Raw genomic sequence first — 14,840 nt, forward strand, 5'->3', positions numbered from 1 at the left:
GCCGTAAAGGTTTTTGAGAGATCACATTTTTCGTTAGAGACACTACTCATTTAAAAGTCTTACGATAGACCCAAATATGGGTTTTTAAAGAGAATTTCATCCAATTAGAATTGTCCGACATGTTTTATGGAAATTTAAGATTCTTAAGAAAACTGACGCTTCTTTAAGTTATAAAGGTTAGTTCTGTTAAACAATTATATAGCACAAATTATTCATAAATTCACGTACTCATCACTCTGCTCTCGTTCATACCTAACGACCCATCCAACTAGCTACACACACCGTGAAAAGAACACAACCATTTACTACACGAAACAATTGAAATAAGAACAAACGGCAAGCCAACTTTCAAATATCCAGTTGCAGCAGTTCTCATTGAAAGCTTTTGCCAACAACTTTGCCATTCCCGTTTCCAGCTGTTTGAATCATCCATTTGCGTATGTTTTCCATTTGAAATTCTTTTCTTTTTCTATTTTAATTCAAATTCAATTGTTTGGCACGTTACCTTTTGGGCGCCGCCGTAATAACTACGCAAAGTTTCTACGTAAGTCTGTTCGTGTGCGGCTCCTGTGCGTATCGTTGAACAAGTTTTGGCGTTAGTTCGTTAGTTGGCTGTTTGGCTGGTTCCTGCGTCTACCTCTATTGTCCTCTCCACTGTCATGCAACCCAACGCGCTTAGTCCTGTTACACATAAAACGCTCGCTTATGTCACTTGAGCACAATAGGCCGTATCGGCATATCCTGCGTATGCTTTCGGGATCATACGGCCACTACAAGTTCAAAAGGATACTCGTTTTCTTTTTTCATTTCTTTTTCATAAACTACAAGTTTCGTTGGCTGCTGCAATGATACGCGCTGGTTTGTTATTTCTTCTTTTTTTGTACTGTTATCTCATTGCTTGCGTTAAGACTATGAGTTGTGTGCAGTTTGTGCGAATTTAGTGTCGAGCTGTGCTATACCCACGTTGGTTTTATTTATAGTTTTCCACTTTTCTATTTAGATTATTACATTGTTCGCACTTCATTCTAAAGCTTTTGAGAAACATTTTCTTTTGTTTTTTGTTTCGGAGTAGTTTTTTGGTAGCAACCAAACTGGAAAGCCAGTTTCTATACTCTTTGATTAAGTCGTAAAGTTTTAATTAATTTTTAATAAGCAGTAACGTCACACAACATTCTTTATATAGAGAATAAACCCGTCTCAGCAACCACTTTGTCTAAATTGTACCGAGAGCGGCATTTCGTTGAAGCGTGACACCGACAGCTGAGATGTGTCATATGTCCGCCTTCAGGAAAGCATTTTTTGGTTAATTTTTGATTTGATTGCGTTCCACTGGGTTTCATACGTTCACACATTCTACCCGCTTAAGTCATTTGGATAGGTGTAACTGTTATCTTATCGACATTTCTTATAGATAGTGCTAAGCAAGAGTGGATTGGTGGTAAGCGCTAATGAGGACTCGAGTCTGTCAAGCGAAAATCATAATGAAAAAGTTTGAGAAACCCAATACTAGCTGATGACTTCAAATGTCTAAATATTCCAGAACTGGTCGCTATAATACATAGATCCTACTTGTAAGTAGAATATTCACAGAATCTATAGCCTCTAAGCTGGAATCTCCCATATGCGACTAAGGAACACAGTTTTTTCAGTATCTAGAATTTCGGAACTAGTCACTAAACTATAGATCGTGCTTCTAGATAGTATGATCGCTGAAGATTTTGACGAATTTATAACTCCTATGCTGGGATCTCCGAAATACGAGTAAGTAATATAGGATTTTCCAGTACATAAATTTCCAAAACTTAACGCTAAACTGTAGGTCGTGCTTGTAGACAGTATGGTCGCTGTAAATTTCGCAAAATATTATGTAGCTTTTCAGCTCGAATCTCTGAAATACAAAAAAGAAATACAAGCTTTTCCAAGAGTAGAATTTTGAAATAGATCGCCAATTTGTAGACTTTCAATGAAGCTAACTTCATGGACGCTGTAAATTTTGCAGATTCCATAACTTTTCAGCTCGGATCTCCGATATACGCGTATGGAATACAAGTTTTCACAAGTATTTAGAGCGACTTCTCTTCATGAAAACGAGAATTTTTTTATATTTCTCGCAAACTCAGATTTTCAATAAGAAAACCCGAGATCTTGTGGGTTACCGAAAAATTTGCAAATCGAACAAAACTGCTAGAAATAAACAAAGCACCGTTCTCACAACAGTTTGTACTACATAATTGAAATGAACCAGAACATTACTCCATCCAAGTACACTTATTTGGTTATTAGAGCAACGGTTTAGCTAGTTTTCGAGGCGAATTTTCGAGTTTCATTTTTAGTTTAGATTTTTCAATGAAGGACTTCTGAGAAAAAAGTGTAGTATTCAGAATACCAAACGGTTTGAAACTTGATTCCTTGCATTCTGAGCGAAGTTGAGTTACTCGTAAAATCTATAGGGTTTTGAAGGCATTCCACTTAGATCGACCACTTGAGTTTTCTTTTAAAGTCAACTGAAAGCGTATTCCTTTTGGGAATGTTTCTGCCCAATCCGTGTATATTTTACTTCTTCACTAAATTCTACGAATTAATGATACAATCTTAAAGTTTGTTGATCTCATTTTCTAAGAACTACATCGCATTCAAGCCCTCAGATCACAGTACGTCTCATAAATATGACATCATTAGTCCTTGTAGATGTTTTTGCCCAGGAAGGATCTCAACGTTAATCGATGAAGATCATTAGAAAGCAGAAAATCTTAGATAGGTCCTTATAGGTGTTGTCGTCTAAGAAAAATTTCAAAAATTGTTGAATGAAGATCACCTAAAATGTCTGTTGTAGAGCCTAGATTACTCGTTTAGTCCTTTATTTGCCTAACTGGCTCTGCAAGTATAGCTATCAATTCGAGAAGCAAGTCGAAGTGGGTTGTTCTTTTGACATCCATCAAAGATTGCTACTTCCACCACATCTCAAAAAAATATCTATAAGTAAAATTCTTTTAGTAGTGAGCAGAATGCGTTGCCATTCACAAAACAACCACAGAAACGCTCGAATATGAAGAGTGACATAGACCAAAATATTTCAATGAACGCCTAACCGTTGATCAGTGCTGCAGTCAGTCAACGCTGTCTAGTATTTTTATGCATTTGTCACAACATTCCGTCAGATTGTGGTGCACGAGGCCGCACGAAACGGAAGAAACGAAAAGTGTGTGATCGTGCTAAATTTAGCGTCACAGCATCCGTAGTCAGAGTATATGCGGCGCAGAGTCATACGCGCGTTCGCTGACTATTTTCATGTTGTTTATGTTGTTGTTGTTTTTATATGTAGAATTCTAAAGTTCAACAGCCGTTGTGCGGTGCAGACAGACAGACAAAACAACGCGTTGCTGAGATGAAAAACTGTTTGCGGCAAACTTAGCATTGACTCTGGGTGGGATGTGTGCTGTCGGGGAAGCTATAACGTCTACTAGTCAGACACGGAAGTGGAAAAATTCTTGTCTGTCTGTGATGCAATAGCATGTTTTTTTCCACGTCTGTTTATTTTTATATTTATGTAGTTGGCTGGGATATTTCGGTTTTCCAAGAACGCGTGTCGCACATGAGTAGGTGAGAGCTCGCATACAAATTGCTAAACAAGAATCGTTCTAATGCATGCCACTTTTCGAGTAAAGTAACGCATTGATCTTTTTTCCGCGTTGTAAGTCGGAAATGAATGCGGAAGCGACTAGCGTTGGTATATTTTTGGAACAAAGAAAGTGTGTATTTTAGAGTTAGTATAACAAGATAGAAGGAATTTTGGTCCGATCACGTGAGAACTAAGCCAAAGCGAAAAATAATACAAGCAATTTCTTGATTTATAGCTCAACGTTAACACAGATCTTGCCTTAGAATTATACATCGGAGTATAGCTGTTCCAAAAATAGCATTGGAAGTTGTAACAGTTTAAACTTTAAGAAAATAGAAATACTTCTTGGAAAAATAAATATATGAAAGTGCCGAGATCGCAGCAACAACGAGGTCCAAGACAATTATAGTAATTTTAAAAGCGATCTAGAATGACCTTAAGTCAGACCCTCTGCGTATGAAACACTAGTAACTTTAGTAAAAAGTGTGGCTCTGGGAGACTGTGATCGAATTTTCGATTCAGCGCTGATTGGGTATCTGAAAGGCTTTGAATCTTTTGGAGTGTACTGATACGTACCAGTAACGTATTCTTTAGAGAAGGATTAAGTAGTAACGCAACATTTTTCTGAACGCAGAACTTTTAAAAAAGTAAAATAGCTGCTCTGGTCAAAAGTCTTGATCGGCGGAAAATATAAGTTTGGTTTCATTACTCAGAATCGATTGCCTTATGTTCCAGCAAGCACGCTTTGATCACCTATACTAATGTTAAATAACTTGAAACATCATAACAGCGCTGATTTGCTTTCGGTTTCGGTACGAAGACTTCCAATATTTCTCATAAGTCACATATATACATTTTTGCACACAGTGAAAGCTTCTCACACTTTGCTGCCAACAAAACTAAATGGAAATGAAAGTATTATGGAAGCTCTGAAGGAAGTTTTCAAGTACATAAGTCATTTTTTCCATCTTTTTCGGCAGAAAAATGAAAGGTACTGCAAAAGCTCTTGATAAGTATACCTCGAAAATGTTTTTCTTACATATCCGATATCAAAATAAAGGTAACCGAAAGTATTTGACAGGTTCTCAGGTAGCTTTTCCGGAAACAAAGCTTCCCACGCACTTCTGATAAAAAAAATTAAGTGTAAATGAAAGTTTTACAAAAGCTCTAAAGGAGTTTTTCTCGGAAGTAACTTTTTCCATCTTATTCGGCAGAAAAATTAAAGTTACTCGAAAGTACTATAAAAGCTCTGGAGAAGTATATCTCGAAAAAACGGTTTTCTAACTTATCCAACATTCAAACCAAAGTTAATGGAAAGTATTTAAGAAATTCTAAAAACGTTTTACCGAGAAAAAAGCTTCTCACTCTTTTCTAACAAAAAAATTGAATGTAACTGAAAGTATTACAAAGCTCTGAAGGAATTTTTCTTGGGAGTAACTTTTTCCATCTTATTCGGCAGAAAAATTAAAGTTACTCGAAAGTACTACAAAAGCTCTGGAGAAGTATATCTCAGAAAAAGATTTTTCTCACTTATCCAACATTCACATCAAAGTTAATCGAAAGTATTTAAGAAATTCTAAAAACGTTTCACCGAGAAAAAAGCTTCTCACACTTTTCTAACAAAAAAATTGAATGTTACTGAAAGTATTACAAAAGCTCTGAAGGAATTTTTCTCGGAAGTAACTTTTTCCATCTTATTCGGCAGAAAAGTTAAAGTTAAGCGAAAGTACTACAAAAGCTCTGGAGAAGTATATCTCGGAAAAAGATTTTTCTCACTTATCCGACATTCAAATCAAAATTAATCGAAAGTAGTTAAGAATTAAAAAAAAGATTTACTGAGAAAAAAGCGTCCCACTCTCTCCTCATAACAAAATTAAATGTAAATGAAAGTTTTACAAAAGCTCTAAAGGAGTTTTCCTCAAAAGTAACTTTTTCCATCTTACTCAGCATAAATATACAGTTAATCGAAAGTACTACAAAAGCTCTGGAAAAGTATATTTCAGAACAAGTTTTTCTAACTTATCCGACATTCACATCAAAGTTAATGGAAAGTATTTAAGAAATTCTAAAAACGTTTTATCGAGAAAAAAGCTTCTCACTCTTTTCTAACAAAAAAATTGAATGTAACTGAAAGTATTACAAAGCTCTGAAGGAATTTTTCTTGGGAGTAACTTTTTCCATCTTATTCGGCAGAAAAGTTAAAGTTAAGCAAAAGTACTACAAAGCTCTAAAGAACTATATCACGAAAAAAAATTTTTCTAACTTTTCCGACATCCAAATTAAATGTAATCGAAAGTATATAAGAAATTCTAAAAAAGTTTTCCGAAAAACTTCTTCTGACAACGAATTTAAATGTAAACGAAAGTTTTACAAAAGCTCTGAAGGAATTTTTGTCGGAATTAAGTTTTTCCATCTAATTCGATATATTCAAATTGAATGTAATCGAAAATATTTAAGAAATTTAAAAATAGTTTTACCGTGGAAAAGCTTCTCACATTCTTCTGCCCTCAAAATCTGTGTTAAATTCTAGATTTTTTCACAAAATAAGCGCTATTGATGCCTAGTGGGATTGTTTACTCAATAATTGTTAGGATCTCATCTCAGCGCCACAGCTGTTGTACGCCTAAAAATAGGTGACATTTGTATGTAATTAACGGTAAAAACTTGCTAATGCAGCCATTGTAGGCGTCAAACTAGGCGCGTGGGTTGTTATGTGGCTTGTGGGTTTGTAACAAGCTCGGCGCTATTTTTAACAGCGTTGCGTAGGCATAACCTTTTGTTGCGAAATGATTAGCACCTATTTATATTTATACCAAGAACATAACATATGATATAGTTATTTATAAAATAATAAGCAATACCTTAAAAAGAATTTAAAAATAAAAAAAAAAAAAACCAAAAATAATTTAAAAATAAAAATTTTTCTTCAAAAAAAAATTTATAATATAAAAAAAAAATCAAAAAATATGTGAATAAAAACTTTTCTTCATAATTTTTATTCACATATATTTTTTGATTTTTTTAAATTCTTTTTAAGATTTTTTTAAGATAATTTTTTAAGTTATTTTTTCTCCAAATAATTTAATTAAATTTCAAATATTTTCTTATTAAATATAATATTTTTATTAAAAAAAGTAACTACTTAAAAAAAAACAAAAAAATGTATAATACAATTTTTTTCAGTCGAATTTTTAATGTTCTTCGAAATTTTTTGTGATTGTATCGTCAATTTAAATTTCCGCATTTTTGATTTAATTTTAATCTTTAAAAAAATTTCATAAACAATTTTTCATAATTTGTATTGTTTTTTATTGAAAAAAATATTAAATTTTCTTTATAAAAAATAACTTTTTTAGCTAAAAAAAACTATTGAAAAAATATATGTAAATAAAAACCAATTAAATTTTTATAAATAAATTTGTTTCAATCGAATTTTTTTATGTTTTTCGATTTTTTTTTTTCATTGTATCGCTAATTTAATTCAATTTCCATACTTTTCATTATTTTAAATTAAGAAAAAAGTTTCCTAAACAGTTTTTCATAACCGTTTTTTTCTATAGAAAAAAATATAAACTTTTCTTTATAAAAATAATTTTTCGCTGCACTTACGTGTTATAATCCAAATTGCTGGCGTTGGCCGTGTGTAGGTGCGCCTGTTGCTGTTGTTGCTTTAACTGCTGTTGATTGCTGTTGCAAGTGGTTGGCATACTTTGCATATGCCAGTGATTTTTATGAAAATTTTATAAAATTTTTTATATGAAAAATTTTTAACGCTGTTTTTACACCGTTTTTTTATATTTTTGATTACGAAAATTTTTCCGTTTCCAAAAATTTTTTTTTTGCAAGACTCGTTTTGCAAAATTTTTTACCGAACTAGAAATTTTTAGTTTATTTGCTCAAATGTTCACACACTCTTTATTAAATGCCTGCAAAGGAACATCATTTTTATTGATTTTTTGCCTACTTTTTAGCGCTCAGCCGCCATAAGGCATTGTATTTACATATTTTATTAATTCGTGTGTCCTTTTTTACGCGTCTTCCAGCTGTTTGCTGGCGAAAGCAGAGAAAATATTGAAAATTACGCGTGCTTAAGTATGTGTATGTGATTTATTTGCGGGTGTATGTGTTTGCGTATATATGTGAAAGGCGAAGAAAGGACATCAGCTGAACTTTGCTCACACGTTGCGTAGGTGCTGCTTGAACCCAGCGAAGAGTTGCCTTAATTTCTTGTTAGTTGTTATAATAAAAAGATTTCTACCTTATAGAATATTTAATGTTTGGTCTAACTATAATTTTTCGAAATAATAAAGTTGCCATTACGATTACGGCGGTTTAGAAAAAAGTTTTAGATTTCCTGAATCATCGACGAAACTTATTGTTAGGGTCTCAAATGCATGTTGAGCTGATAATTGTGATCATATAGTGATTTCAGGGAGAGTAAGAGTAAAACTCCACTGTTCCCTGACAAAATTGCAGCAAAGAAGATCTTGCTTTAGAATCTTGCCGGTTTGAAAACTTCAAAAGCAGTCCAAAACCTTATTTTTCAACAAGAACTTATTAAGATCCACAGAAGGTTTGATAAGCTTTCATAAACTTTGATAACTTCATTCCCTATGAACTATTTCCGCTTACGGATACAAGTACATAATATGTCTTAGATACTCAAATTCAATAACTACTTTATATTATTTCTGCAATTAATCAATGGGAGCGGTCGTGATCGTCTATCCGTATGAAACCATAGTACACTTCGGCAAGGTCTAAACATAAAGCGTTGGATTACTGTATAGCAAAGAAATCCGGAAGGGAAAGCAAAAAAGGAGTGCTATGCAGTGCTTAGAGCTATTTACTTAGGTCTAGATTATGGTAGAAATACTCCAGTATTTAGGCGAGGTCTTTCCTAATTTGAAGTAACACGGTGCTAGGAACACCCGACCGTCTCAAAACATGATTTATAGAGTTTAAAACGATTGATCTTCATGTAGATTCTCAAAGCATGCCAATTTTCCTTAGATTTTGATTTATAGAGTTTAAATCGATCCAACTACGTGTAGATGCTCAAAGCATACCGGTTTTTTAGATAATCGGTTCCTGTCTATAACTTACTCCTAGCTTTATATATGTACATATTTGCCATTACTCGTATCCTACTACATATGTGCTTCCTTTTTTTGCAACTTGGAACACATTTCTAAGAATTTCCAATAAGAAGACATGAACACCTAGGCAAGTATATGAGGGGCCACTGTGGGATTTTGTGAAAACAAGCCAACCGCTTGTGGGGTTAGCGCGGCTCAATGGCTGCCGACGCTGTATACCGACTGGAAAGCGCCGACAACAAAAATAGAAACAAAACGAATGAACGTGTAAAGCGAATAGCGGTAATGGAAGTGCAAACGTATACAATGTGCGTTAGAGCATGAGCAGGGTGATGAAAACTCCAGCGAGAGCGAAGAAAAGCCAAAGCACACACACAAGCACGCGTATATACACGATATATACAAACCAAGGGGGTGGCAGTGAAAAACTTGTAGGCGAACGAAAGAAAGTAAAAGGAAGCAACTAAGCAGCGGAAAACTGTGAAAAACGAAATGGGAAAAAAGAAAATATGGAAAAGTGCAGAAAAAATGGTGAATAAATGTTTGGCATTTTTGATGGATGTTGGTGATGAAAATGCTCTTGTAGGGATTCACGCTGCGCTGCGCCGCTAACATACACACATTCGTGCTTTCATTCGTTTTTCGTGCGCTTTCTTTTGTTTTTTTGTTGAAAATTTTTGCTGCGAGCTAATTGTTGGCATTTTTAAGCATTTTTTTTCTAAAGCGAAATGGAAGAAAAAGTGTAGAAGAGGCAGCAAAGGCAAGCAAGTAGTAAGCGAAAAAGAGATTCGCAAAAATTTACTATAAAGAAAAGCGAGTGGAAATTCGGCGTAGCGTAGTAAAACTAGTAGTAAAAGTGTAGTAGTAAGAAGTGTGTATGTTTTTTCTTATTTTCCGCATAGTTTCGGGTTGTTTAAGGGCTGTTGCCGATAGTGAAATGTTTTGTATGTGCTTGGGATGGCACAAATGTGCGAGTAGTAGTAAATTTGGTTGAAAATTTTTTCTGTTTTTTATTAGTATTTTTTGAAATTTTTTTTGACATAATTTTTGCATAAATGGCAAATAGTTTTATTTTTACATTAATAATGAAGGAAATTTTTATTCTTTGTAGTACTTAGTTAGTAAATTGTTTGAGAACTTCTAAAAAATGTCTGAAATCATAGCAATAATGTTCCCAATTTTGGAGTTATGCATTTCTTGATGATCTAGTTTTAACAAAACATCTTAGGATTACATGAAAACGAGTGCTGAATACTACAGAATAGACATTAATGAGTATTTTTGATAAAAAAAAATTGTAAAAATAAAAAATATAATTTTTATTATGGAAAAATTTATGAAAATGAACAATATACATATATGTACATATATTTCTTTATAGAAAGAATCTACATAATTAATTTTTTAAAAAGTGTATTTTTCTTTATAAAGAGTATATATGTAGTATGTGCATACATTATTTTCCTTTAACAAAATTTTAATCTATATTTTGTTCAGAATCAAAAAAGTTCTGAATACTATAGAATGGTTAATAAACATTTTTGATAAAAAAATGATAAAAATTAAAAACATACTTTTTACTGTGAAAAAATTTATAAAAGTTAAAAAAAATTACTTATACATACTATGTATATAACTTTATAAAAAATATATACATAAATACATAATTTTTTTGTTATAAAAGTTAAAAAGATCGGATTTTTTTTTATTTTTTATTAAAAATATATATTTTTAATTTTTTTTTATTTTTTGATTAAAAAAAAATGCAATGATTTTAAATTTTTTTTTGTTATTTTTTGATTAAAAAAAATATTTTTTTTATAAAAAAAATATAAAAATTTAAAATATATATTTTTCTTAAAAAATATTGTACATAATTTTATTTTTTATAAAAATTAAAATATATTTTTCGTACAAAAATTTAAAGGTAAAATTTTTTTTATAAAAAATTTATATAATTAAAAAAAAAATAAAAATATATTAAGCAGAAAACAATTAAATTAAAAATATACTTTTTAAAAAGAAATGTATAAAATTGTGGTATAAGTATTTGGCTTTCAGACTCCTTTTTTTCGAAACATCGAAGGGCATAAGACGTTGTTGTTGCCAATGGGTGTATTGGCTATAAATTTAACGGTTAGATAACCAGTAGTTGCTTTTCTGAATATAAATGCGAGGCCGCGCGAGTAATTTTGACCTCACTGTCGGCAAAATAACCTATATAGAGGTTAGTTATAGGGCCTGCAACTTCTGTGACACCAGCGTATATTATCTAAGCCATTTATACGATTTTGGAGAGCAGTAGAGTTTTTTTTTGGGGTATAACTACAGTAAGCACAGATGTGACGCATGAACTTTCTGGGGTCTAAAACTGTATTCCTCTTCTTTATTGGCGTAGACTCGATTTTACAAGATAGATCTTCCAAAAGCTAACAATACTTCTTTCGAAATTTATTTTGCATTTGTAGAAATTAACCTCAAATTGTGGCCTTTTCTCCATAATGCAGACTCCAAATGTGTGTTTGCTTCCTTGTAGTTGAAAATTAGAACGTAACGGATTGTAAAAAATCGCTGTAATCGGCAGAAAATTTATTGCAGTCTATTTTCAAGGTTATAAACATTTCGAATTGGAAGGCAATTACTTAAAAATCCAATTGGAACGGTAAACTTGGTTTGATTTGTAGCCATTAAGGGGGTTTATAGGGACTATTAAATCACAGCATGGTCTACATCCTGCTGTCTTAAGCCTTTAAAAACCATAAAGAGTAGTTAAGAATCTCTCAAAGCATGGATTAGATTTGCCTGAGTCCAATACGCCTTTTCCAATACGCAAAAACACTTTGAAGATTAAGTCTCTGTAGAAGAAGCCATCCAAACTGTTTTATGAGGGGTACAATTTTTAGACTTTGGTATTGAGTGCTTCGAATACCGCAAAGTTTTGCATCCCAGCTATGCTACCTTGGCATATACATATTTCTGGCATAAAAAAGGCTTTGTTTAAAAATGCGGCATTCGTTTGGCGGCGGCTAGTCCGAACTTTTTAGTCAGTTATCAACAAAAAGTGGCATAGCTGCTATGAGAATCGGTATAAAAAATATTTAGCAAAGGTTCAGACATTGCATTTTTCCGATTTTGTTTGGGTGAATTGTTTTGAGAAAATATTTAAAAATTTTTCATTGAAAAATTTGTTTCATCTATGAAAAGGTTTAAGCGTCTTTTTAGTGCGAAAAATTTCTATAGAAGTTGTTTAACATTTTGATTTTGCTTATCACACGCTATTTTATTAAATTCGTTTTTTTAATATTGTTAGCTCAATGTTTGCCTTTTCTATATTCTGTTTAAAGCTTAACACGAGCAATGTTTGGCACTCTCATTGTATTTACATACAAAAATGCTTTTATAATTTATTTCGTCAATATTTTCTTTCATATTAGCGTTTACGCACGACTCTCTGCTGACTGCGTACGCTTCAGCACACTTTTCAGAAAATATTTAAACATTTCAAAAAATTACTAAAATTTTTTCTCAAATTATTTTCGTATTTTCACGATTTATTGCATTTGCTCAATTCTCTTTCACACCGCTTTACACATTGAGGTTATGTATCCAGTTATCCAGTATGTAGTATACACCGCCGCGCTCAATATAATTTTTTCTCAAATTTTCTCAGCTCGATCGGAGCACAACGCTTAAACCACGCACTGTACGCTTGAAATTTTCACACGAAAAAATATTGCATTGTATTTTTCAGCAATTAAGTGCCACTTTGAGAAGCTTATTTTTGCTAACAAAAAATTCACTTTGCTTTATTTTATAAAATTTCTGAAAATTTATATTTTTTATTTAAATTTTCACCTTGTTTTCAATAAATTTTGAGAATTTTTCTCGCCAGGAAAATGAATCGCTCAAACACCGCCGTGAAAAACGCCGTAAAACTGAGTTTCTGCCTGCCTCTGTGCCGCAGTTGCTGCCGTTTCGACGCTACAATGTCGCTTAGCTGTTACGCTGCGCTGCTGCCAACGCGCTAACAGGCCTGGAAAAGCGTATAGCAAACGCAAAATATTTCACAGCGGCAGCGCAGTCGGCGTCACTGTTACTGGCTGTACGTTGCTTGCTGCTAGTCGCCTTACCTTTGTTTCGGTTGCATGCCGGAAAAACGAAAATCAAAATGGCCGCTGCCAGTCGTATGCTCGTACGCTTGCTCGCCATTAATACAACGGGCATGTGTGCGTATTGTATGTGTGCGCATGCTTTCGTATGTGTTCGAACGTATAGCACTATACAGCCATAAGGCGTAGCAGCGCGTTAGCGACGTTGACGCTCGCTTAGCATTTGACTTAGCATTCGCCTTATTCTGTTTATAGGTTTGCTTCTTCTGTCGCTTGCGAGCACAGTCGACGACGGCCGGTAAGCGAATTGGAGAACACATTAGCTGTGTGTGGCGTCGTCAACAGCCAATTTTCCGAACTGTACATATTTACAAACATTCAAACTTCACAACGGCAACTATGTTAATATGTACGTATGTATGTATGTATGTAAGTACACATTATTAACATAGCTTACATACCTACATCCATACATTCTGCGAAGTACTATGTCGATTTATAGTGACAAAAAATATTTTTAGCAATTTTTTATTGAAAAAATTGAATAAAATTTTAATGCCCAGCGGCACAAAATTTTTTTTAAAAAAAAAAAATTCTTTTAGCAATTTTTTTATTGAAAAAATTAAATAAATTTTTAATGCACAGTGGCACAAAAATTTATTTTTGAAAAACCTTTTTTAAATTGTTTGGCCTACAGTGGCACAAAAATATTTTTTTGTAAAAAATTATATAATTATTTGGACATACAGTGGAACAATACGTTTTTTTGGTAAAAATTATAATTAATTTTTTTAGCCCACAGTGAAGCCAAAATATTTTTTTTTTTTTTGGAAAAAATTATATAATTATTTTTACGAAGAGTGAGACAAATATATTTGTTTTTATATGTTTTTTTTGGGAAAAATTATATTATTATTCTGACGTACAGTGGATCAAATTTTATTTTTAGAAATTTAAATAAATATTTGACATACATTGGGAGAAAATAACAAATACTTAAATTAAAAACTCAAAAAAAAATAAAATACTGATTAACAGTACTACAAAAGTAGCAAATATAAGCAACTACTTTTGTGTGAGAACATTTTTTTTTATTTTAGGTTTTATAGCAAATTTTCTTATTTGATAAAATAAAATAATTATAAAAAAATAAAATAATTTTTTAATTTAAAAAGGGAACAAAGCAATTTTTATTATCAAAAATTAATAAAAATATTTCTTAAAATTAATAACAAAAATTTAAGCATTTGTTGTTTAAAAAATATAAAAAAATTACTCACCCACAGTATACTCTGTGCAAAAAGTCATATAAAATATTTTTAATCAATTTTTGTAGCCTAACGTACCACTGTGCTTATCAGTTCTTTGGCCGAGCGCTTTAACATTTGCTGTCCGCTTACAGTGCCTTTACAGGCAGCTACTACAGCGTAGGTTGCTGTTCGACAGCGGAAAAGTCGGTTTGGAAAATTTGACTGGAAATGCTACAAATACAAAGAAACAGCCTAGATACATACACAAATTGTATTTTTACAAGTAGGCGCTACATATACAGACAAAGTTACATACACACACATGTGCACATGTAAGGGAAAAGCAAACTGCGCGTGAATGAGAGTGGGTGTGCTCAACATTACGAGAGTGGGAGCGGCAATAAAGGGAGTGAGAGAGTGACATGCATACATAGGCACATATGTATATATACATACATATATACACGTGAACAAATACTCATACATATATGTACGTATACGCATATACATACATACATATGTACATATACGCTTGTATAGATGTATGTATGTATATATACACTTTGAGTCGCAGCGCATGCACTCAAGAATTTTCTTAACTGTACATAGTAAAATATATATATATATATGTATATGTATATGTGTGTGTGTTTAATGCATTCACATATATACATACGCACGTGCCCACATATGAACATTGGTTTCTTTGTGTTTGCAGCGTCATAGAGCGGCAAGCATTCGCCTAATTTCCAATTCACTCACA

The 14,840-nt window shown here is 32.6% G+C and overlaps 1 long non-coding RNA gene across 1 annotated transcript in view; it reads left to right on the forward strand.

The window, feature by feature from the left end:
• The window catches only part of LOC120776045, a 133,852-nt gene that overhangs the window by 93,899 nt on the left and 25,113 nt on the right, over nt 1-14,840 (forward strand). The window lies entirely within an intron of this gene.

This window comes from Bactrocera tryoni, chromosome 4 (assembly GCF_016617805.1).
Source record: "Bactrocera tryoni isolate S06 chromosome 4, CSIRO_BtryS06_freeze2, whole genome shotgun sequence".
NCBI lineage: Eukaryota > Metazoa > Arthropoda > Insecta > Diptera > Tephritidae > Bactrocera > Bactrocera tryoni.